The 24,202-nt window shown below is 41.9% G+C and overlaps 2 protein-coding genes across 3 annotated transcripts in view; both read left to right on the top strand.

Moving 5' to 3' along the window:
• Positions 1-24,202, top strand: part of LOC109405004 (small ribosomal subunit protein uS12m) — a 92,203-nt gene that overhangs the window by 13,825 nt on the left and 54,176 nt on the right. The window lies entirely within an intron of this gene.
• LOC109426347 (E3 ubiquitin-protein ligase NRDP1) overlaps positions 2,088-24,202 on the top strand; it is a 35,959-nt gene continuing 13,844 nt past the window's right edge. For both annotated transcript variants that reach the window (XM_062858876.1, XM_062858875.1), the window contains exon 1: positions 2,088-2,530. The gene's annotated coding sequence lies outside the window, so the exon portion shown is untranslated. The remainder of the gene's footprint in view (positions 2,531-24,202) is intronic.

The following is a 24,202-nucleotide window of genomic DNA, read 5'->3' as shown; positions in this document are numbered from 1 at the left end:
TACTGGCGGTGATTTGCATGGCGGCATTGAAATACGATCCACAGATGTGAAAGAGGAGTTTGTTTCAAAATGCAGTTACGCCCTTTGAAATGTTGGTGCCGAATTGTTTCTGTAGAAACACCGAATAAATGTTCCGTGATCCGTAGAAGTGTTTCGTGTGTTTCTTTTGCGATCGTGTAATTTGACCAGATATCGGGGGTCGGCCAACAGGGCCTACCAAAAATTGCACATGATCTTTCCTAAAAGAATGATGAAACAGTGGTTCTCGTTATGATCTACGCATTTATGGAGAAAATTGAATCGAGCTTTCCTGAATTTGAACAGTTTCTAGCGTAAGTGCCCACCCCATCATTTTTTTGAATTTCTCCCATTTATTTGGTTGAAATTAAAGTAAGCACACTGCAGTTTTTTTCTAGAACTTCTTTTCAATACTCTCTTCAAGTTTTACTTACAGAACAATGATTAAAAAAATAGTTCGACTCGAAGAAAAAAAATCAATTTGTATTATAGAAAAAAAAACAGTGACAAACAAAAGTGCCCACTTCATATTTGGCTCCCGGGAAAATGAATTTAAGTAAAAGAAAAGCGTTTTAATAGTTTATGTGTTCTCCTTGGGCCTTCAGGAACAACCGCAGGCGTTTTGGGATGCTCTCCACCAGGATGAGGGCTTCAAAATAGTTGGACTTGTTAGTAACGCCAGTTTTATCAACCCTGGCATCTAGAATCGTCCACAAATTCTCGTTGGGGTTGAGGTCCAGGCCTTGTGGAGGCCATTTCAGCGGTTTGATCCGGCAAGACCGGAAGAAAGACTTGGTCTTCTTGACAGTATGCTTCGGGTCGTTGTCCTGCTGATAGGAAAACTTCTCTTCAAGGTCCGTCTGGATCAGCGAAACCTCCAGATTTTCTCGCAGGATGTCGATGTAGGAATCTGCAATCATTATCCCATCGATTTTCACGAGACTACCCACTCCACTCCAAGAAAAACACCCCCAGACCATCACATTTCCTCTTCCATGCTTCACCGTGCCTTGGATGTGGCGATCCTGGAGCTCTTCACCCGATCTACACCACACACAAACCCACCGCTTTTGATTGAAAAGCTCGAATTTCGATTCGTCCGTCCAGAGAACTGTTTCCCAGAACTCAACGTGCTTATCAGCATGCTCAATAGGGCACTGCATTGTTTTGATTTTGTATGGGATTTTGACGTTTCTTGGCCTTGTTGTTTACAAAATTTCTGTAAGAGTGAAAGAGAAGGAGAGAATTTCATGCAGTGCCCTATAGCAAACTCGAACCGTTTGGCTTCGTTTGCCTTGCTATTGAATGGGCGCTTCCAGGCAACCTTGGTAATGAGCCCCTGTGCTACAAGACGGCGACGAACATTTCGACCAGAAACTGATGGCTGAAGGGTTTTCTGGATCTCACGGACAGTAACTTTCGAGTTTTTCTTTACATCGCGCATGATCTTGGTGTCCGTTCTTGTATCCGTTTTGCGTTTCCTGCCTATGCCCTAAATCTTGTCCTAAATGGATCACTAAAATAACTAAAACGGCCGCTATGAAATGAACAGATAGCGCCACCGTAGCCTTGTGTGTTTGACGTAACTCGACTGCTGTCACTGTGTTACCGTCCATATACGGTGGTGCTTTTGTTTTGATGCGGTGAGTAGCGGAAAAGTCGGCTTCAATGATCCATTGAACCCAAACGGTTATCGTTGAAACGGTTCGACTCAATGAGAGTCTAATGAAGGTGTGGAAGAGACATTTAGTGTGCGTGAGATCCGTGTTTGGTGCAAAACATGTCACTACTACAAGCAAAGCGAGCTCCCATAAGAACGCGTGTCAAATAGTGACGTCACTATTTGTGTTTACATTTTTCTTTGCTTACTAATACATAGCCATCTCTTCTTCTTCCCCACCTGTAATATACTCTCATTGGGTTCGACTCCTCGCTGAATGCGCGATGTGAAGCTTCACACTAAATGACAGCTCCGCTTTGTTTCTCGATCGGTTCTGGTGATTGTTTGCGTGCTGTGTTTATCTCTTGTCCATCGCAGTGTTGGTGCGCGATTTTTCCTTCTGTCAGTTTGTTGTTCAGTGTTCGTACGTCCTCTCATCACCATCCATCCGATGAAGTGCAAAGTTTTTGTTGGTTTTATATTTTCCTTTCGCAAGAGGAGGTAGCTGCTGCCTTCCTTCGTATCGTAGTTCTTCTGAAACGTTGCTGCGTGTGGAGCGAGTGGAGTGTGGAGTGTAAAGTGAGCCAGTTCGACTTAAATTAATACATTTTTATGCTGCTCGCGTGCATGTTGGTGAAATAGTAGTGCTTGCCTGAGATGGCTACTGCTGCTGCTGCTTCGGTGTGCTCGTGCTGCTGCTGGCTGCAGTAGTTTCCTTTGGTCGGTCGGTCGGTCGGACGTCGTCTTCGCGTTCGCGGTCGAAGTAAGAAAAAGTTGCAGCGGAAACAAGGTGGCGTGAAAACAGACTGCGGTGCCGCGGCGGAGTGGTTTTTCACGAGCGGTTTTATTTCGGTAATATTCGGTGGGGGTCCTGCGTCCGGAAGATGAAGGGGCTGCGTTTTGGGACCGATCCGGAAAGAAGAACCATCCGTTGTGAAAGTGGCGGAGGATCCAAGTTGGGGAGAGGAAAAAAAACGAGTTCGAAGTCCCTTCATTAGTGTGTGGGAAAGCACGGAGAGGGGAACGGTCATCATCATGGCATAATAATGGGAACTGCAGTTAGAAGACGGTGGGCGGAGACGAAGACCACGAAGAAGATTGTGCTGTTTGGGTACCGCACTAGCTCCCACGGATGTGAACCATCGCCATCCGCAGCAAGCCGTGTGGGTGTTTAGCAGGAAGCAGGTTTCTCCGCGACTAGAAGGCCATCTCGCAGGAGAGAAAGGAACTGGCCAGGTCAGGCCGCCCCTCAGTGAAGAAACAAAAAAGCGGACTCCGAAATTGTGAAGTGAAATAAAGGCAAAACCAGGCCGCCTGCTTGCTTGCTCGGCTGGTTGTGTTACCTGCTGTTGTTGCTGCTGCAGATGGTTGATGATGATGATGAACTGCAAAGAAGCAGAAAGATCCGTGGATGCGAGGGCGGGCGCGGGGGAACTCCGGGTGAAGGGGGAGAGCAAAAAGTCCACCGAAGAAGAAGGAAGAGCGAATAACCACCGACCGAAACATGAGCAGTTAGTCAGTAGCCCGAAAAAAAGGACAACTTTGGGGAAAAAACAGACTAAAAATTGTGGGGATTGTGGTGGTTCCCAAGCTTCGACGGATGGCGATCCACCATCTGTTGGGCTCGAGAAACGCGAAACAAAATATGTAGAGCTAAACAATATTTAACAAATTATTAAATTTCCTTCTAGATAGTTAGTATTTATGGAAGAATTTATAATTTACGATGGAAGTTTGTCAAAAATGTTGTTAACAGGAATCGTTCAGGAAAAACTAGAGGTTCCCATAAACTTGATGAAGTTTTATTTCTTTTGGAACTATTCAATAATTCTTTCAGAGAAACCCTAAGGTCCGGAACCTTAAGAAAAACGTCGTGTTAAAAAAATATACTAACAATTTGCCCCAGGAATTTCAGTTTTGTTTCTGTGAAGACAGAAACATGTTTTCTTCAGAATACCTTATTTTCCTATCGATCGGTTCCAGTATTTTTAAAAGTATGGCATAGGATTCTCCTTCGTGTTACACAATAGCGAAGTCCACGCTCCATACATTTTTTTTATGTGGACAAACATCACCTTATGGCGAAGTACCAACTAGGCTGTGGAAATCGTCCTTCAGTGGCAGAGGTTTCTCCTTTTCTTGATGTAATTTGACGTAATCGGGATTCATTAAGATACACGATGGTCTAGCGTCTAAATTTGGCAGCGATCAAGCAAAAGATGTTCATCTTCTTCTCGTTTTACCCAGATACCGAAGTAGTTGTTGACGTTTTCTCATAAGGCGGTTAGCCTGAAATGCACCTTCAGTGTGTCGAAACAATCTTGTTTAAGGACAGACTTGTTAGAATTCCAAAATGGCCGCCACAATGGCCGACTTTGGCACCTACTCACGATTTTGAGGGCACAAATCTCTTCGTAAACAAAACCAGCGCACCTTATCTTCTTATTTTAAGCTTATTACAAGTGAGCAAGAACAGAATAATAAAATGCTTTGTTGTGTGAAGCTTGCTTTTTGAAATTTGTGCGTTTGAAGTTTTGATGCACTGTTAAAGCGGGATGTCAAGACGTTTGTCCTTAAAAGTATCCTCTGGGATACTTTTAGGAAATCTCAAATGAAATTTGGAAATTCTCCAGAACTTTTGTTTTTAGGTTTCCCCAAGAAGTTCCTTCGGGGATTCACCAGTTTATCCGTACCATTCCGCTTGGGGGCCGTCCATATACCACGTGGACAGAAAATTCATGGTTTTTGACCCCCTCCCCCCTCCCCGTGGACGAGCGTGGACTTTTCATTGACCCCTACCCCCCTCCCCCAATGTCCACGTGGACATCCCAAAAAAATTTTTTTTTTCATAATTCTAAAATAAATGGAAAAAGTGATTTTTAAAAAGTTTTTTTTTAAATCGTTTTTTTTTTTCTTCGTAAACAATGTCTTAAATATAATTGAAAACTTTATAAAATACAAATATTCTATAGCTTTACATATAAAACAAACAAGTAGCACAAAATAGGTACCTACAAGTTTTTAACATTGTTTTTAATTTAGCTTAATGTTTGTGAAAGTGTGGGTTCGATTCTTGCTCCAGTTGGTGAAATTTTTTCGTCAAACAGAAAATTCTTTATTAGGTGTTTTTCGTGTAATGTCCATCGCCTAATGTTAGTGATTGTTCAATGTTTAGTCTGTACAGCCTCAGGTTGAAGACGGTGTTTTTTAGAATGTTTGTTAAATCTATAATTGTCTGATTGTTTTGTTGAGATAAAGTAATTTTATATCTTAGATTTTGATTGAGATAAGATTATATTTCTTAGATTCTTACAAAAAACTAGATTTACAGCAACTAAATTGTATAGCTGAGGTTTAGATTTTAATATCCATTAGAAACATCTTCAATTTTAAAGGAACCTACAAAAAAAAGTTTTTGAGATAAGCCTGCAAATCTCTACATGTATTTTAACACTTTGAAGTAGTTTAAAAATTTGATATGAAACTTCGAAAAATCCATACACATCTATACTTCAATGAAAATTTTCTGACTGGAACACCAACATTTGCATGGTCTACAGTTCATTTTAAATCTTCAGAATATTCCTCGATGAAGAAAACTAAGTAATTAGAAATTCTGATAATTTAAAACAAATTAGTTTGTGAATCAATACCATGATTTTTTTTTCCTTGAAGAAGTAACTGCTGAAGAGAATCTCATCAATAATGCGACATAATTTGTTTCGTTTGTAGATTCTTGCTTCCCAATTTATACTAATGTCAATGTTGTCCACGTGGACATTTGACGAACCCCCACCCCCCTCTCCGTGGACAAGCATGGACTTTTCGCTAACCCCCTCCCCCCTCCAAGCTGTCCACGTGGTATATGGACGGCCCCTTGGTTATCTCTTGGAATTCAATGAAAAGTTTTCTAAGCAAGAGTTTCTGACCTCGGGGATTTCTCTTTCATCCTGAAAGGATGCCGGAATCGGAATCCATTAAGAAGACATCCTCCTAAAAATCTTCCAAGAATTGCTGTTGTGACTTTAACCGAGCGACCAAACCATTCCAATCAACCTCGTAATTAGTCTCATTCATGGATGGGATATGACTCTACCAGTTTCAACACATCACCTCTTAGGGAGGCTCTCAAACAGTTGATTTTTTTTTTTTTTGATACCCCTCAGATCAGGGGAATGATCGATCAGGGCCTTGAATGTATCGTGAAAAAGCAACCATTTACTAAAACTTTCATCAAACTCGGGAAGATTGATTTGAGGTAGTCGTACATATCAGGTATCAGAAGACCGACTCCAGAGGCACGTTAACCTCCATTTGGGACATTTGTGCCATCGCCATACTGCCCCCACTCGCATAACAGTCCCATTTGACTTTTCATCACTTTTGAGTTAACGTTATGAATAGTCATCATTTTTTATGTACTTCCAGAAACAACAATAAAAATTACGAATTTTTATGTCAATGTGTGAAAAAAAATACCAAGTTATGAGCGTCCCATATCAAAAGTACCCGCATAACAGTCCCATCATGGAGTTTTGTGTTACGTAACACAAAACTGAACAACTTTGTAGTGATTGTAACATTTTTTACAATTATATATTCATGTGCAAAGCAATCTGTGAAAATTTCGAGAAGATCGAAATATTTTTCAAATTTTGGCGATTTTTCAAAGTTTTATATGGAAACAAGTTTTCAAACTTCAAATGCCGTTTTCTCAATTCCTACTTTTTGCAAATGGGACTGTTATGCGAGTGGGGGCAGCATACATATAAGCCTATTTCATCATTTACTTGAGGGAAAATGGGACAAGGGATGGAATGGGATTAGGAAAGGGAAAGGTGATGAAATAGGAAAGGGTGCCCTAGAAGAGGAAATGAATGCATAAGCGCAACGAGAGCTCAGAGCCCATACCACAACGGGTTTAATCATTGCCCTGAAAAGGACACTGTAAAACGCATAAGCGTAAAGAGAGCCTATAGCTCATTGGAGGTAGCTTTTGACGTCAACGTTTACGACATTTGAAGGCACGTCATCGAAAGCATCCTCAATATTCAAGAAATCACCCTAGCAAAAACTACGTTTGAGCGAGTACTTTCTTGCAGGCTTGACAGAAACTCCCTCGCGAGAAAATGAGGAAGCGATTTTGGCGATTTTCTGAGGAGTGAAAATAAAACTCAGAAATCACAACGCAAATCCTCAACAGCACCGAGCGCGAGCTTGCCTGCATTCTTGAAAACGTATACTACAAGATTCACTGTGGACATCCCAAAGTGGAAGGCATGTGAGTTCACATGAATAGGCATGTAAGCCAGACGAACATCACAGATGTGATAATCGACAATGCGTTTCAAGCATTTCAGAAAGAACGAGGTAACCATGAACTCGTTCTTTCTTTATACAACGCCATATGCGAAACTACAAGGGGTTGCACTTCAAGCAAATATTCATTCATTCACCATTCATCACCCCATATCTTACAACAATATATTAAAATTTTAGGGGGTGCCTGGCAACCCCGGCCAGGTACAACACCTATGTACAACGCACGCACCCTTCCGGGATAAAAAAACTATCAAGTAATTTCAAGCCATGAAAATACCTAATAGAAAACTACAAGAGTTCAAAACATGTTTGAAATACTCAAATCCCTTAAAAAATAGGGCAAACCCCCATTTGCTCCTGGAGATTTGAAGTAAGCAGAGCTTCTTAGGGCCCACTGAGTTGATTATATAGCTGTAATCCTCGTGCGGAAGCTAGAGATTCTTAACTATACAACAAAATGGTTTATCCGAAGATATTTTGAACTAACAGATCAGAGTTCCATTCAGGAATACCTCTTGTGATCCGCACAGACCGTAGAGGACAGGCTTTTTTCAAAGCAATAGTTGTGGTATACCACAATGGAGGGCGTTGTAATAACAAAACCACAATGAAACTCTCTTGGAGTATAAAATGTGGTCGCAACCATCTAGTACAGGTTCCCCCATTTTTGAGCAGAGACGCCTGAATACGCAAAGTATGCGAAGGAACACTCAAAAGTGCAAAGAAGGTCAAATGAAGACTCCTCATCTGACACATGCCAATCAGTCAACTCATGACAAATTCTGCTCATGCAGAGTTTGATTAGGTGCAGTTCTATGTTATGTTATCCATGAACTGTACTACCTAAGTAATCCATCAAACTGAATCATCTCCAATTAATGTTTGAGCTACTTCAGATGATGTAATCATCGTAGCAATACTGCCAAATATAAGCGAAAAGATGCTGAATACAAGAGCTTGCTTGAAGGCATCCATAAGGAAAGGTTGAAACATACTGTTAACGTTATTCTAAGATATAGCATGCTCGAGGCACGACACTTGATTTATAATGAAAAAAGCAAAACTGAGTTCACAAGGTAACCTATACAGAAGTTACCCTACGAAAATGAACTTTTTGAAGCAGAGTCACTTGGGCTACGCACGCTTTTTCCGCTGGAAATTGATCTGAGGTTTCCTACCCGTAGCTACTACCTAAACTAGACAGGATTATACTTTTCACAATCACAGCACAAAAAGGAAACATCAACGACAAACCAAATCGCATTAAGGTAACCTATATAGGTAGTAATGTAAACTAATTACAACATTTAAATAATCCCGCCCTTATTTAGCCTCAAATTTGAGACTTAAGAAGGACAACTGATTATCTCGGAGATACGCAAGGTCCACTGCACTATTGCTTCGGTTAGCGCAGTAAGAGCGTAGTACTGTGGAGGACGCCCTAATTCTCCACAGGCTGCGTTTGTGGTTAGGTTTTTCTTAGATCCCCTAACCATTCATTCCTGGGCACACCAGTAACGAAATAGAACAGGTACCTTGTGATCCTGTCTTTAAAGGCATTGTATTTTTTTGGTATTGACAGCAACTTCCACAAAAACGTCGAGATTCGTTCGAAGTTCAGACAAAATGTCAGATGCGTAGATTGTTCTCCTATGCCGATTGGTCCAATTGCACGATGAATGCCCGTATCTCACCAAAATCGGTCAAGATGACCCCAAAGTATCGTCAAACCGTCGACGATTAGATTCCGATCCGGTGTTGTTCCAGATTCGTCGGAAGTAGTACCGAGAAGGGCAGAAAATGACCAGGTGGAGATGAAAGCTTATTGAGATGTGTTGAACAGGTACTAACCTTCTGAGCCTGTTCAACAGGCCTTGAATGTTGATTCTCTACCGGACATTCCTACTTGAAACCACCAAATGTTGTAAGGATTTAAATCCTTTTTACCTCAAATCAATGCACCAAGTTGTAATGATGGCGTAACGGCGTAAGTCATTTATCGGTTGACTCAAATAAGGTCCAATCGACGCCGTTCCAAGAGACACTGGAGCCAGGATCACGGCACCAATGTTGTGACCTTAAACGAGAGTTCCACCAGAGATTCATGTGATATAGGTTTTCTAGTGATTCCAGAAAAACTGTCGTGTCCATGTTGGTATATAGATTAGAGTGGGTCAACGTTGTATGGAGAAACTTTAAATTTGATCGTATCAACCCGGAACAAAGCTTTTTCAATCTATATTAGCGCCCAAAAAAACTGTGCAAAATTTGGGAGCGATTGGTTGCGTCCCCGTATTCCGCATTGCGATTGAAATTTGTATGCAAGTTAGTATGGGAAAACGTACTTTTTTGAATTTTGCTGAAGTTCAAGGAAACCTACAGAAATTTCGCGTGGGAATCCTTCAGACGTTCTTCCTAGGAATTGTGCTGGAATTCTTTTAAGGAATCCACCAAACGTTCCTTGTGGAAAACTATCAGGATTGATGGGGTTCCCTTCAGAGTTTGTTCTACGAATTCTACAGGAGTTGCTGGAGAAATCTCTAGATCTATTTCCTGCACCCCAGCTTTTGAATTCACAGAAGGCATGCAAGGTTACTTACCTTACCGATCAGACGCGGACACGTTTCAATGCTTCCAGTGAGCTTTTCGCTCTTTGAAGGAAACACGACACTAGACAACGGACTAGCATGCAACGCCCAGTGGCACAGCCGAAAACTTTTCCTGACAGCTGCGGCGGGAATCGAACCCGCGCTCCTCAGCACGATGCGACTAAGAGCTTGGTGACCCTAGCCACACGACCACGGAGCCGCACCAGGCTTAGGCCGGGCTGGCCTCTGCTGTACATAGTAGCCACTCGGTCCATGGCTGTTTGTCTCCAGTTCCGCACTCTGCGTAGGGTCCGCAGATCGTCCTACACTTGGTCGACCCACTTAGCTCGCTGCGCTCCACGTCTCCTTGTACCGGTCGGATGACTCTCGAGAACCATTTTAGTCGGGTTGCTATCCGACATCCTGATGACGTGACCCGCCCACCGTAGCATCCCGATTTCGCGGTATGGACGATGACTGGTTCTCTCAGCAGCTCGTGATTCATTCGCTTTCTCCAAGTCCCGTCTTCCATCTGCACTCCGCCGTAGATGGTACGAACACCTTCCGTTCGAAAACTCCAAGGGCACGTAGGGTCCATGTTTCGTGCCCATAAATGACGACCAGTCTAATCAGCGTTTTGTAGATGGTTAACTTCGTGTTACGGCGAACTTTATTCGAACGAAGAGTTCTGCGGAGTCTAAAGTAAGCTCGATTTCCTGCCAGAATTCGTCTCTGAATTTCTCTGCTGGTGTCGTTGTCGGCGGTTACCAGTGAGCCCAAGTACACGAATTCTTCAACCGCCTCGATTTTATCACCGTCGCTGGAAATTCCGGGTTGGCGGGCGCCATGATTCCTCCCTGGAGCCCTTTGTCATCATGTACTTTGTCTTCGACACATTAATGACTCATCCGATTCGCCTGGCTTCACTCTTTAGTCGGATGTACGTTTCCGCCATCGTCTCAAATTTACGAGCAATAATATCAATATCATCGGCGAAACCAAGCAGCTGAACGGACTTCGTGAAAATCGTCCCACTCGTGTTTATCCCCGCTCGTCGTATTACACCCTCCAAAGCAATGTTGAACAGCAAGCACGAAAGATCATCACCTTGCCGTAACCCTCTGCGAGATTCGAAGGGACTCCAGAGTGTCCCTGATACTCGAACTACGCACATCACTCGATCCATCGTCGCCTTGATCAACCGTATCAGTTTATCCGGGAATCCGTATTCGTGCATAATCTACCATAGCTGTTCTCGATCGATTGTATCATACGCCGATTTGAAATCGATGAACAAATGATATGTGGGCACGTTGTATTCGCGGCATTTCTGCAACACCTGGCGTTTGGCGAACATCTGGTCCGTGGTAGCGCGTTCACCCATGAATCCAGCCTGATATTGCCCCACGAACTCTCTTGCAATCGGTGATAGGCCGCGGCATACAATTTGAGAGAGTATCTTGTAGGCAGCGCTCAGTAGTGTGATCGGTGGTAGTTCCCGCAATTAAACTTGTCGTAGATGGGTCACACGATAATTTTCATCCAAACCTCTCAGTTAATAAGTGTTTAATAACTGTGGAAGTGCTCATAGGATACTAAGCTAGAAAGCAGACTTCGCTACAGTGTGACCGTTACGCCAAAAAGAAGAAGCCCTACTTTGGTTTGAATGTGTGGTGGCGAATGTTGTGAAATACTTGTCTAATTGCTGTGCTCGTGCTCATGCTCATTGAGCAAGCAAACCCAACCGATAAAGCTGTTGTAAATCATCACCATCGACGCCGGCACGAGCAGGTTCAGATGCCCTCGCCCGCCATGTGTGCTGCAAGCAATAACGAAAAATCGAAGAAAACAGCAAGAAGCAAGTACTTCTTCACCCTACCCACCGCAGCCAAGTCAGCAAGCCAGCATGATAAAGCTCAAGAGCAATCATATAGCTTCCATCCAACCAATAATGGTCTTATCAGTGCTGGCAGCAAAAGCAGTAGCGAATGCGAAGTGAAATGCTTTGCGCCTCCGGGCAATTACAGTCTACCCCAATTTCAGATGCAACTCAGGAACCCACAAACATATGCAATATGCATCTGGTTCAGTCAGTCGGTTCCCTATACGAGTTCGGGTCCGACTCCGGGCGAGTTCTTTATGATCCCAGCCCAGCGGCAACGCTACAGTCGATCGCGCAACACATACACAAACGCGTACCCCGCGACCAGAGTCCATTGATTGGAACTAGCTGAGCTGACTGACTGGTTCAGGTTCTCGCTGCTGTTACTTCCCGCATAACCTACTCCTGAGGGACTGTTCATAAACCACGTAAACCAAAATTTGGCCATCTCAGACCACCCCCCCCCTCCCCCTCGTAGACTTTTGCCCATACAAAAAATTTGAAATTTGTATGGAGCGTAGACTTTGGCCAGACCACCCCCCCCTCCCCCCAAAAAGTCTACGTGGTTTATGAACAGCCCCTGATTGTTGGAAAATACCTACATACATATATGCGGTACCCATTTGCGGCGGTGCCGTTCTTCAAAATTGATCGCGAAACGAAACTCGCTCGCGACATCACATTGCAACAATGTTGCAAAAACAGGTTACCACCAGTGGTTGCCAGCAGATTTGCTGTGGACGGTCCATTGCAATGCTGGATGTTCAATATTTGCAGTATGAACGTAATATTCATTCTCGTGACTCCCGTCCTCTTCCCTCACATACGAATTCTGACAGTTTCGGATGGATTGTTTTTATTCCCATTCGTTGACATTAGTCCTATTAAGGACGAACGGGACGGTCGGGGAAATATCCGCCATTGCTCTGTTGCTACTAAGATGGTAAACTCAGATTCTACTTCATATTATGTAACAAAAACTTATCGTTGTGTATGTTCACTTGCAGTGCATATGCTGATTGTTTTTAAGCCTCTTCTTTGTGATAGAAATCGAGATTACCATCTTCAAAATCGCGAGGCAAATTGTTAGACAGAGAGGGAAGATAGGAAAAACAACACGGTGTCCCGTATCACCTTAAATGAAGTGGATTGAAGATTCTTGAAGTTGCTGCATCCTGCTCTTATCTATTCGTCAACAAATGGGTAAGAGCAGGATGCAGCAACTTCAACAATGTTCAACCTACTTCATTGAACAGGAATATTCTTTTTACTTACAGGGAGAACTTTTCATGCAGAACTTCATATGTAGGGCTCTTCACGCCGCTATTGTTGTGGTAAATCTTTTTAATTCTTTGACAATTCGTGGCCTTGCTGGTCCCACTCAGAAGTCCTTTCTGGGATTCCTGCAGGAATTTCTACGCGAGTTTTCACAATTTTTTTCAGGACTCCTCTTGGAGTTTCTTCTGGGTTTCCCAGAGAGTTTCAAATTCTCCAAGGAGTTTCTTCTGAGATTCCTAAAGCGGTTCCATTTGGGACTCCTCTAGGAGCTCTGCCAGGTTTTATCCAGAAAGTACTCTAGAGATTCCTCCACAGATTCTTTCCGGATTCCTTAGGAATGCCTTTTGGGATTCCTCCTGGAGCTCCTGGATTATTTTAAGAAATCCTTCCGAAATTTGCGTAGTTTCTCTAGAAATTTATTCCCGGTTCTATCTAGGAGCTCCATCTGAGATTGTTTGTGGGGTTCGTTCAGAAACAGGGATGGAAAATGATGAAGATTGCAGCTGAGGAGACACAAACCAAAACAAGTCTACTCGTGAACAATAGGGGCCCAAGAATACTCACGCTTCTTTACTCGTGAATAAACGAACCTTCTGGCAAGCACTCACCTTTGATTCGCGAAGCTTCTCAGAGTTTTCACAATTTTGACAAAAAACGCATTTTTACGACTGGCAGTGCTACTTTTCAGGGACAATGAAGCATGAACCATTAGTTTATAATGGATAATCACGGGATTTGCTATTATAACCACACTAAAATTCTATGCTAAAATGCACTTCCCGAACCTCCACTATTTCTTCACAAATAAAAACTCACGAGTGTTTTTGTTTTCGTTTTGCTTCTTACTCACAAAGCAGGCGGGTGCGAATAAACTCACACACTGTTTACTCTCGGAATCGTGAGTAAGCCTTGTGTTGGTTTTTCACTCGCGAATATCTTCATGATGAGAATTATTCTATCACTGTTCAGAAGATTCCTCTGGTATTCTTCATGGAGTTTCTTCTGAGATTCCTACTGAGGATCCCTCTGGAACTTCTTGGGATTCCTTCCTGCATTTCCCTATGAGTTTTGGAAAGTTTTAGAAAGTTTTTTTTCTGGGGTTCTATAGGAGGAAAACCAGAAGAAATTGCTGGGGAAATTTCTTGCATGCAAAGCTGCTGGAGGAGTTCCTTAAGAAATTGTTGGCGGAATTTCCTCATGATTCCTCCTCATTCCTCCTGTGGGAACTTCATCCTTAAAATACTCATGGGAAAATTCCGTAATAACTTCCTGGAGATTTTAAGTAGAAGAATCTACTAGAATTCCAGGAGGAACTTTTGGAGGAATTCAGAAAAAATCCTAGAGGAATCCTGGAAGCAATTCGAAAACAAATCCCGGAAGCAGTTTCAGCAGTTTCTATAAGAATCCCTCTCGGAAGGAGTTTCTGGAGGAATCCCTGGACGATCCCTGAAACAATCCCTAAGAAAAACTTTTGGACAAATCCCGAAAGAAGTTTTTGGAGAAATCCTGAGAGGAGTTCCCTGAAAAAAATCAAAGAAAAAGTTCCTAGAGGAAAGAGGTTTTTGAAGAAAATCTGGAAGGAATAATTTCCACATGAATCCCGAAAAGAGTTCCTAGAGGAATCTAGGATGAATTTAATGGGAGAATGCCGGAATAAGTTCTTGGAGTGTCCCTGGAAGGGTTTCCTAGGGTCCCAGAAGAAACTCCTGGAGGGATCTCATGTAGAATTCCTGAAATGGTGAAATTGCTGGAAAACTCAAAGAAGAAATTTTTAGGCAGAACTATGGATGGGATCCGTAAAAGATTACCTGGAAGAATCCTTGAAGGAACTTCTGAAGGAATCCCAGATGGAACCTGTTGCAATCAACCCTCCCATGCTAACGAAGTCCGAATCGTTAGTCGCACCATTTAGTCGCACAGTGAAAAGGAGCGCCGTGCAGTGGAGAAATGTTTTTGGCTGTACCACTGAGTGTTGCATGCTATAGCGTCGTGCTTCCTTCAACGAGCAAATTGACAAATCCAATTCCTTTAGTTAAGAATTTGTGAGAATTGTCAAAGGCTTTTGTTGTCCCATTTATGGATTTCTTGTATAATAGGTTTCGCGAAACTTTGCTTAGATAACTCAATAGCATCTGAAGCTTCGTAGCCGTGCGGTTAGGGAGCATCCATTAAGTACGTCACGCTAAAATTGGGAATTTTCAGCCCCCCTACCCCCCCCCCCCCCCCTTCGTACGGGTTTTCCTAAACCCAATACATTGCTTGTCATACTTTCACCAACCCCCCTCCCCCCTCTAAGCGTGACGTACTTAATGGATGCCCCTTAGGGTCACCAAGCTTCTAATCGCATCATGCTATGGGGTGAGAGTTCGATTTCCGCTCCGGGCGATAAAAGTTTTTGTGATGATAGTATCCGTATGGAAGCATTATATGTAAATGTGTGTTTTATTATTTTTTTTTAATAGCTTCTGATAGGCTGAACTTAAATAGGGTCTCTAGAGCCACAGCTGTAAAGGCCCCGGTCGGTTCAGGAACTTTTCGGAAATTTCCTTCACTTCTTGAAGTAGCGGGCTCCATTCTCGCGGAATTCCAAGTTCCGTCGAAACTACTTGAGTAATTATTTCTATCGATATTCGTATTGTTAGAGGAAGGCATTGATAAAGTCTCAATGAAATCCTGGAGAAGTTATTGGGGAACCCATTAGATCTCTCCTGATGTTGTATTCGGTTAATTTTAACTAATATTTGCTAGGAGATCCTTGATTTTTTCTTAAAAAAAAATACTTGCTAATCACTGATGAAATTTCGGGAATTAAACTCAGAACATTTACTCCAAGATATTCTAAGAATTATGTTAGCAATTTTCCTTAATCCTCTCAAAGTTCTGTCAATGACAAAATTTACGTGAAAGAATTTAAAACAGTACTCTGCTGAACGTGGACGTGACTTCCCAATAAATTATTACGTTATCCTTATGGAATTCCACCAGAAATGTCTGAAGCGATTTTACCAGTTGGTCAGAAATGTCTATTCCTTAAGCAATATTTTTTAGAAAGTTTGTCAGAAATGTCTATTAAAATGTCAGATTCTCCCCCAGTTTGCCAAACATGTTTAATAAAAAAATACTACAATTTTTTTTTGTTAGGCAGAATTGTGGAGTTTAGGATTTCTCTGGGAAGGAATCATTCCTCACGTGCAGCACACACAACTTACCCATGCTGACGTTGGTTCGCAAGTGGCAAGAGTGAACGCGATTGGGTGACGCCTGGAGTTGTTGCTACGCAAGCAGGATGCTAACATTGTCTGCTTGACAGTTCGCATCACATTCAAATGCGCTATGTCGCCTGCTGTGATCATTCTCTTTATCACAGCTTTACTCAGTACATCTTATATCTCACATCCTTCTTCTACTCTAAAGAAGTTTTACACATTTTTCACATAAAATTAAATTTACGTATCTCAATTTGGAGTATTTACTTACAACCATTTAACATAATTAACTGTTATATTACATCGTCACATACGTTGCAGCTGCTGCCATGGCTGCCGAATACAGTTTTCATTGTGAGGTACCATTCTGACTATGCTGCTGCTACTTTGTTTTCCAAAAAGATCGAACATTATAGTACTTAATTGTAGGAATGATGTTTTCCGACGAGCAATGGTATACCTATAGCTTGCACAGTGACGTCATCATTATCTCTATCTCTCTCTCTTTTCCTCTCGTTCGGGGTCGCTCGATACAGCCGTCCTTGCTCTCAAAATAGTTTTGAGGGCAATGCTTAAAAATCATATGTGATTTTGTTGAAGTTTTGTTTGTAATGCAAGGCTCTATACTTGTAATATTTAAGATAATTACCGCTTTGGTACTGGGTGGTTCTGAAAAAAATCTTGCTCTTTGAGTCTTTATTCAATCTTATACCCGAATTTATCCCATTGCTCCGTCGTTTAAATTCGAGATATCTGATAAAATACATTATATACAGGGTGTTAGGTTCGTGAGTGCAAACTTTTTAAAGGGTGATAGAGGACCATAAATGGTGAAAAAAATTGTTCTACGCATATGGTCAAATCTCAACCGTTACGTAGTTATTGAACTTCCCATGTTTTTGACTCTCATTGCCTTAACTGGCTATAATTTGAAAATGGTCCAACTTATCGCAATTATTTTACCCTTATCCGAAAGATTATTGAATTTTCTATCAAATGGCATCATTGAATCGATTGGTTTAGTTAAATAACTAAGGTTTGTAGAGCAAAATTGCTCAAAATCGTGTGTTTTAATTTGTTTTTGTCAATTATCTTTGAAACATGCGTAAATCATTAAAATTTTTTCTTCGGCAAAGTTGTGGCTCCTGTTCCACTCTACAATTCATTTTTTGACACCAAACTTCTAGCTCCTACCGTTTTCTTGCAATTTCGATTTAAATGTGCGGCACAGTGCGCAAAAAAGTGCTTACCTTGACAGTTGCAAATTTATGACCTGGAATGCGATGTTTAAGGACAAGGTATTTGGAGTACATTGCTCAAAATTTCTAGAGCACCGTTTTTTAGAACCGTTGAACGGATTTGGATTAAAATGCATCACGCTGTTGACGACCACTAGACAATTAGCGTGATGCATTTTCATCCAAATCCGTTCAACGGTTCTAAAAAACGGTGCTCTAGAAATGTTGAGCAATGTACTCCAAATACCTTGTCCTTAAATCGATATTCCAAGAAAACGATAAGAGATAGACGTTTGATGACAAAGAACGAACTGTAGAGTGAAACAGGGGTCTCAACTCCGCCAAAGAAAGAATTTTAATTTATTACGCATGTTTTAGAGATAATTGCCAAAAACAAATTAAAACACACGATTTCGAGCAATTTTGCTCTACAAAACTTAGTTATTTAACTAAACCAATTGATTCAAAGATGCTATTTGATAGAAAATTCAATAATCTCTCGAATAAGGGTCAAAAAACTGCGATAAAATTGGCCACTTACAAGTTATAGCCAGTTAAGGCAATGAGAGTCAAAAACATGGGAAGTTCAATAACTACGTAACGGTTGAGATTTGACCATATGCGTAGAACATTTTTTTCACCATTTATGGTCCTCTATCACCCTTTAAAAAGTTTGCACTCACGAACCTAACACCCTGTATAATCTATAGATCTATCTATAGATGAAGAGAATAAAGCATTGTCATTCATTGAAACACTAGCCACAGAAAACAAACTGCATCAACATAATCCTTCTTTTGGCTAGCCGACATTGACGACACCTTTTGATGAACGGCACGAATCAAAACTACGGGATTTTTCTAATATTTTTTTTTGCGTACTTTGCTAAGATTTATCGGCCACAACGTAAGCTCCGATCCGACATTTGCACGAAAGAAAACAACGCCATCTTGCTAACATCACTGTGGCACCGCAGGAGATCGAACAACATCTGGTGAACTACTTCTCAAGCCTGTACTCCGAGCCGGCGCCGGCAGCAGCAGCTGCAGAAGAGCAGAATAACTTCGGCTGCGAAAACTCCATTCCCCCAAACGATGCGGCAAACGAAGCATGCACAAGAGAAATAACGACGGCTGAAATACTCTCGGCAATCAGAGCGAGTCCATCGAGGAAGTCCCCCGGCTGCGATGGGATTCCACATGAGTTCTATCGTCGTATGTTCGATATAATCCACCGAGAACTTAACCTACTGATGAACGAGGCGCTCGCCGGTAACTTCCCCTCCACCTTCGTAGACGGGATCATCGTGCTGGTGAAAAAACGAGGTGGTGATGACTCGGCCAAATCGTATCGACCCATCTCGTTGTTGAACACGGACTACAAACTCTTCTCTCGTATTCTCAAAACCCGTCTGGAGAGTGTGATGAAGGCGCATCGCATCTTGAGTGATGGACAGAAATGTTCTAACTCGGAGAGGAATATATATCAGGCTACTCTGGCTCTCAAAGATCGGATAGCCAGCCTACGTCATCGTCGTCGCCCTGGAAAACTGCTGAGCTTCGATCTTGACCACGCGTTCGATCGGGTCCGGCACTCTTTTCTGTTCTCTACCATGCGGTCGATCGGATTCAATCAACAATTCGTTACCCTCCTCTCTCAAATAGCCAATCGCTCAACCTCTCGATTGCTTATCAACGGGCATCTCTCGCGTCCGATCATCATCCAACGTTCTGTTCGGCAAGGGGACCCCCTAGCCATGCATCTCTTTGTACTGTACCTTCATCCCCTGGTGTACAGACTGGAGCAAGCATGTGGCGGCGAAGTTACACTCGTAGCGTATGCGGATGACATAAGCGTGATCTCCACATCGGCTCGACGAATTGATGAGATGAGGGAGCTGTTTAAGCAATTTGAATTAGCAGCTGGGGCTAAGCTCAACATGCGCAAAACAATCTCGATCGACGTAGGTTTTATCGAAGGTGGAAGGATAAACATCCCATGGGTACAGACAGCCAATTTTGTGAAGATACTTGGCATTAATTTCGCCAACTCAATCCGCTTGATGACGACGACAAATTGGAACGCGCTTGTGGGGAAGTTCTCACAGCTAATGTGGCTTCACTCGGCGCGCTCTCTCACGCTACACCAAAGGATCATTATGTTGAACACATTTGGAACGTCGAGAATATGGTACCTGTCTTCTATTTTGCCACCACTGGCCGTCCACACAGCGAAGCTCACCTCATCAATGGGCGCCTTCCTCTGGAATGGGTTGACCGCTCGAATACCAATCACGCAATTGGCCCGCTCCAAAGAAGAAGGGGGTCTGAAACTGCAGCTTCCAGCTCTGAAGTCGAAGTCATTAGCTGTCAACAGGTATTTGACAGAGATAGAGTCCATGCCCTTCTACGCATCCCTCCTGCAACAAACAAATCCTCGTCAGCCTATTCCGATTGATCTTCCTGATGCCAAGCAAATCCTCGCAAACATATCCCAAATACCACCACTCGTTCAACAGAACCCTACCGCGGGTGGAATCCACCGATGCTTCATCCAGCAAACGGAGCAGCCGAAGGTAGAACGAATCCATCCACAACATAACTGGTCGAGAATCTGGAAAAATATCGCAGATCGGCAGATTTCGTCAGCACATCGGAGCCTACTGTACCTTGCAGTGAATAGGAAAGTAGAACACAGAAAGCTATGGTTTGTATTGCGTAAAGCTGATAGTGAGTACTGTGCACATTGCAACAACCAAACAGTGGAAACCATCGAGCACAAGTTTCGTTCCTGCCCTCGCGTGGCTTCAGCTTGGATGATTTTGCAGCAGAAGATAGGCAGTGCTCTCAATGGATGGAGACATCTATCATTCGAGGAGCTAATTAGGCCTGTCTTAAGTGGAATCAACAGACGCTCACGTGTTAGAATTTTGAAATTATTTTGTGAATACATCTGTCATGTTAACGAGAGTAACAATAGAATTGATGTAGGAGCTCTGAATTTTAAACTAAACATTATTTGTTAATAGATAAGACTCGCAAATGATAAAATTATAATTAAAACAGAATCTGACAAATAAAACTAAATTTGAAAAAAAAAAAAAAACCAAGCTTTTCGTCAGCGGACATTGCCGGGACTGTCCCTCCACGGCAAGCAACACGCTGTAAGCTTCCGATCCGACATTTGCGCGAAGCAAAACAACGGGATCTTTCTAACCTAGCTTTTCGTTAAGGTACGTTGCCGGGATTCTCCCTCCACGGCAAACAACATGCTGTAAGCTTCCGATCCGACATTTGCACGATGCAAAACAACGGGATCTTTCTAACCTAGCTTTTCGTTAAGGTACGTTGCCGGGATTCTCCCTCCACGGCAAACAACATGCTGTAAGCTTCCGATCCGACATTTGCACGATGCAAAACAACAGGATCTTTCTAACCTTGCTTTTCGGCAGCGGACATTGCCGGAGGTTTCCCCCCACGGCAAACAACACGCTGTAAGCACAAAAAAACAGAATCACTATAGCTTTTCCTTACCAGTTACTGCTGCTGGTTTATTTTTCTCGTGTTTTATTTCTTCCTCGATAATTGTCCAAGCACAAAAAATCATCCGGAAGCATGCACCATCCGGAGCCCACGATGAATATCACGCCACATTTTTCATTTTTTTTTTGTTGTCGTAATTTTCTCACTTTTGCATGCAAATTGAAGAGTGATTCCTCCCAGCAAAATAATAAATTGGTTCGATTTTTTTCGCAATTGAACGAAAAACTGGCAGGAATTCGCCAATGTGGAGTTTAGGATTTCTCTGGGAAGGAATCACCCCTCACGTGCAGCACACACAACTTACCCAGGCTGACGTTGGTTCGCAAGTGGCAAGAGTGAACGCGATTGGGTGACGCCTGGAGTTGTTGCTACGCAAGCAGGATGCTAACATTGTCTGCTTGACAGTTCGCATCACATTCAAATGCGCTATGTCGCCTGCTGTGATCATTCTCTTTATCACAGCTTTACTCAGTACATCTTATATCTCACAAGAATATATAATGGTATACTACCAGCACAACCTACAATAGAACCTAATCGGGTCCTTTAGGTCAGTCCCTGGTAGCATTTTGGGTGACAAAATCTGGTACTTGTGCAAATCGTGACATTTTTTATTTATCAATTCTTTACTCATAAAAATGGTTTTGTGCTCGTTCAACATAATATCAGCGAGTAAGAGGTGCCGGAGCTAGGTGTACAGGGATTGCTGTATTATTTTTCAGCAGAACTGTTCGATCTTTTACTTCTTCTGTTTGTCACATCTCTCGCAGCTTATAGTTATTTCGGTCTACAAAAGACAGTGTACGGCAGTAGTTGCGGAGCCGGTCAACGTAACGTTTTAAAATCACCCAAGAATTGATCGACAAGTATGTTTTAACTCATACTGCCTGAACTGGCTCCGTTTTCGCTGCTTTTATGATTTAATTTTCAAAGTGTAACAAGCAAAAAACATCTCCTGCCGCGTCTCCATGACACAAACACTTAATACTGGGAGCAATTACGCCAGTAACACGAAAACACTTATAACAATAGTAAGCTCCATTCCTAAATAAATCCCTGGAGAAATTAAAAAAAAAACCTTAAAAAATCCTTGGAGGAATCTCTGTAGAAGAATCCCTTGAAATAGAGGAATCGCTGGAGATAACCTTGGAGAAATTCCAGGTGAAATTTCTGGAAGTATCCCTGGAAGAATTCCTGGAGGCAATTACTCGAGAATTACAGGAATTTCTAAAGGAATCCCATAATTTCTGTAGAAACTTCTAGAGGAGTTCCCGGGAAAATCTTTTGAGTAATTTCTGAAGTAATCCGTATTGCAATCGCTGAAAAATCCCTAGAGGCATCCCTAGTGGAATTTCTGGATAAATCCCTGCAGTAATCTCAAGACGAATCTTTGGAGAAATTCTTACTGAAATTTCCGAAGAAACCCTGGACAAGCAGTTTTGGGAAATCTATTGAGGAATTCTGGAGAAATATCCAGTGGAATTCCTCCCTGGATAAATTATTTGAGCAATTCCTGGAGAAATAATTAAATATATTCATCGAGATTATTTAAGAAATCCCTAGTGGAATTCCCTAAAAATCCCTGAATAAATCTCCAGTAAAATTTCTGAAAAAATCTTAGCAGGAATTCCAGAAGAATTCCTCAAATAATCCCTGAAGATACTCCTGAAAAAAGTCCTGCAGTTATACCAGCCCTTGAGCTCATATAGCCACAGTTGTGAAGGCGTAGGTATCCTGCATGATCATGCTGGGTGTGACGGGTTCGATTCTCGGTCGGCCCAGGAACTGTTCGTTAAAGGAATTTCCTTGACTTCCTTGGGCATAGAGTATCTTTGCTGAGTAGCAGGCTTTGTCCCAGGTGGGTCGTTACGCCAAGAAGGGAAGAAGAAGCAATACCAGCAAGAATTTCACGAGAAATAGCAGGAGTTTCCAAAGCAATCCCTAGAAAAACTTCTGGATGTATAACAGTAGAAAATGCCTGAAAAAAAAGTTAAGAAAAATAATCTCAAGAGATCTTATAGAAATCCCTGGATGAATTCCTACAGCATGAATTTCAACATAAGCAAAGAAAAAAGGAAAGAAGAAGCAAATTTTGTATTTTTTTATCTTTTTATTGGGACAAAAATCAGTTAATCTTTGGCATTACTTGGCACTTCATTTTTACCTTCAATTTTCTCCCATTTAGTCTAATCTCAACCGATTGAAATTCGCTACTTTTGATGGTTCAAAAATGTATTGGATTGGCCAAGTGGTTCCGGAAATATTCCGAATTCCGCTGGGTTAATAGTTTATCATGGAATTTTTCACCAGCTTAATGATTTTCGCATCATTTCTAGGCTATTTATCCAACAACAACTCGAAAGATTATGGCATTATTCGGAAGCATTCATGAACTCTTTGGGAACACCCTGACCACGTTACAGATTCCACGTCCCCAGGGACGTGGCCACTTATCGACCTGAGCCAAACCCAAGCGTGCGACTTATCAATCTTCATAAATTTCTAACGACCCGAATTACTCGAGCAGTTTCCTCACATATTTTTCTCGAAGTTTCTTCTGGAATTGCTTCTAGAAGTTCAATCAAAGTTGCTACCGAACTTTTTTCTGGAATATTTCTTGGCATTTCTTATAGAACTCCTCCGTGATTTTCTTGTAAGTTTCCTCTCGGAACTTCTCATGAAATTCCACTGGTAATTTTTCCCTGACAATTTTGAATTTCTCTAAGAGTTTTTCTTCTCAGTGGATTTCTCATGGATTTCTTCCCAATGTTCCTTGTGAAATTTCTTCGAAATAGCTCCTGTGATATTATCCTGAGCTCCTGCAAGAATTTCTCTGTAATTTGCAAGGATTTTTCTTTGTTTCCTCTTGCAATTTCTTCTGGTATTCTTCTCGGAAATTATCCCTGAGTTTCATCCAGATTCTTTCGGTAATTTTCTACAACGTTACTTCATTGAACTACTCCAGAGTTCCTCCTACTATTTATATATCTAAATTTTCATGCGTAGATTCCTCTTGGTGTTTGTCCTGAAGTTTTCCCACTGTTCCTCGAATTTCCTTTCGTGTTCCTCTACGGTATTTGATTTGTTGTTGTTGATCATGTTACATTTTCATTTGTTCTTCATTGACATGAAGTGATTACCCACAATTTGGAACGATAAAACTTTTTAAGTTGGATACGCTTAGGCTCAAACATATTTGGCCATTTTCAAAAGTTACGCAAAATTTGTTAAATTCGAAAATCGTTAATCTTTTTGGTGTTACATCTATAGTACATCTTTTACATCTGATGTACAGATAAAACTGAATAAATAAGTTCTCTGTAGAACAAAATTCAAGTGTAATTTCAACCAAAATATTGTTCAAATTTAACCACATCGATTTTTTTATTCCTTGTCGGGTATCTAAGTCACTGCGACAAGTTGATAGATATGTCGTTCTTTGATGATTGGTTCAACCTAAAGCTAGCT

This window comes from Aedes albopictus, chromosome 3 (genome assembly GCF_035046485.1).
Source record: "Aedes albopictus strain Foshan chromosome 3, AalbF5, whole genome shotgun sequence".
NCBI classification, from domain to species: domain Eukaryota; kingdom Metazoa; phylum Arthropoda; class Insecta; order Diptera; family Culicidae; genus Aedes; species Aedes albopictus.
Note: the sequence above shows the minus strand (reverse complement) of the source record. Positions and strands in the feature narration are given on the sequence as shown.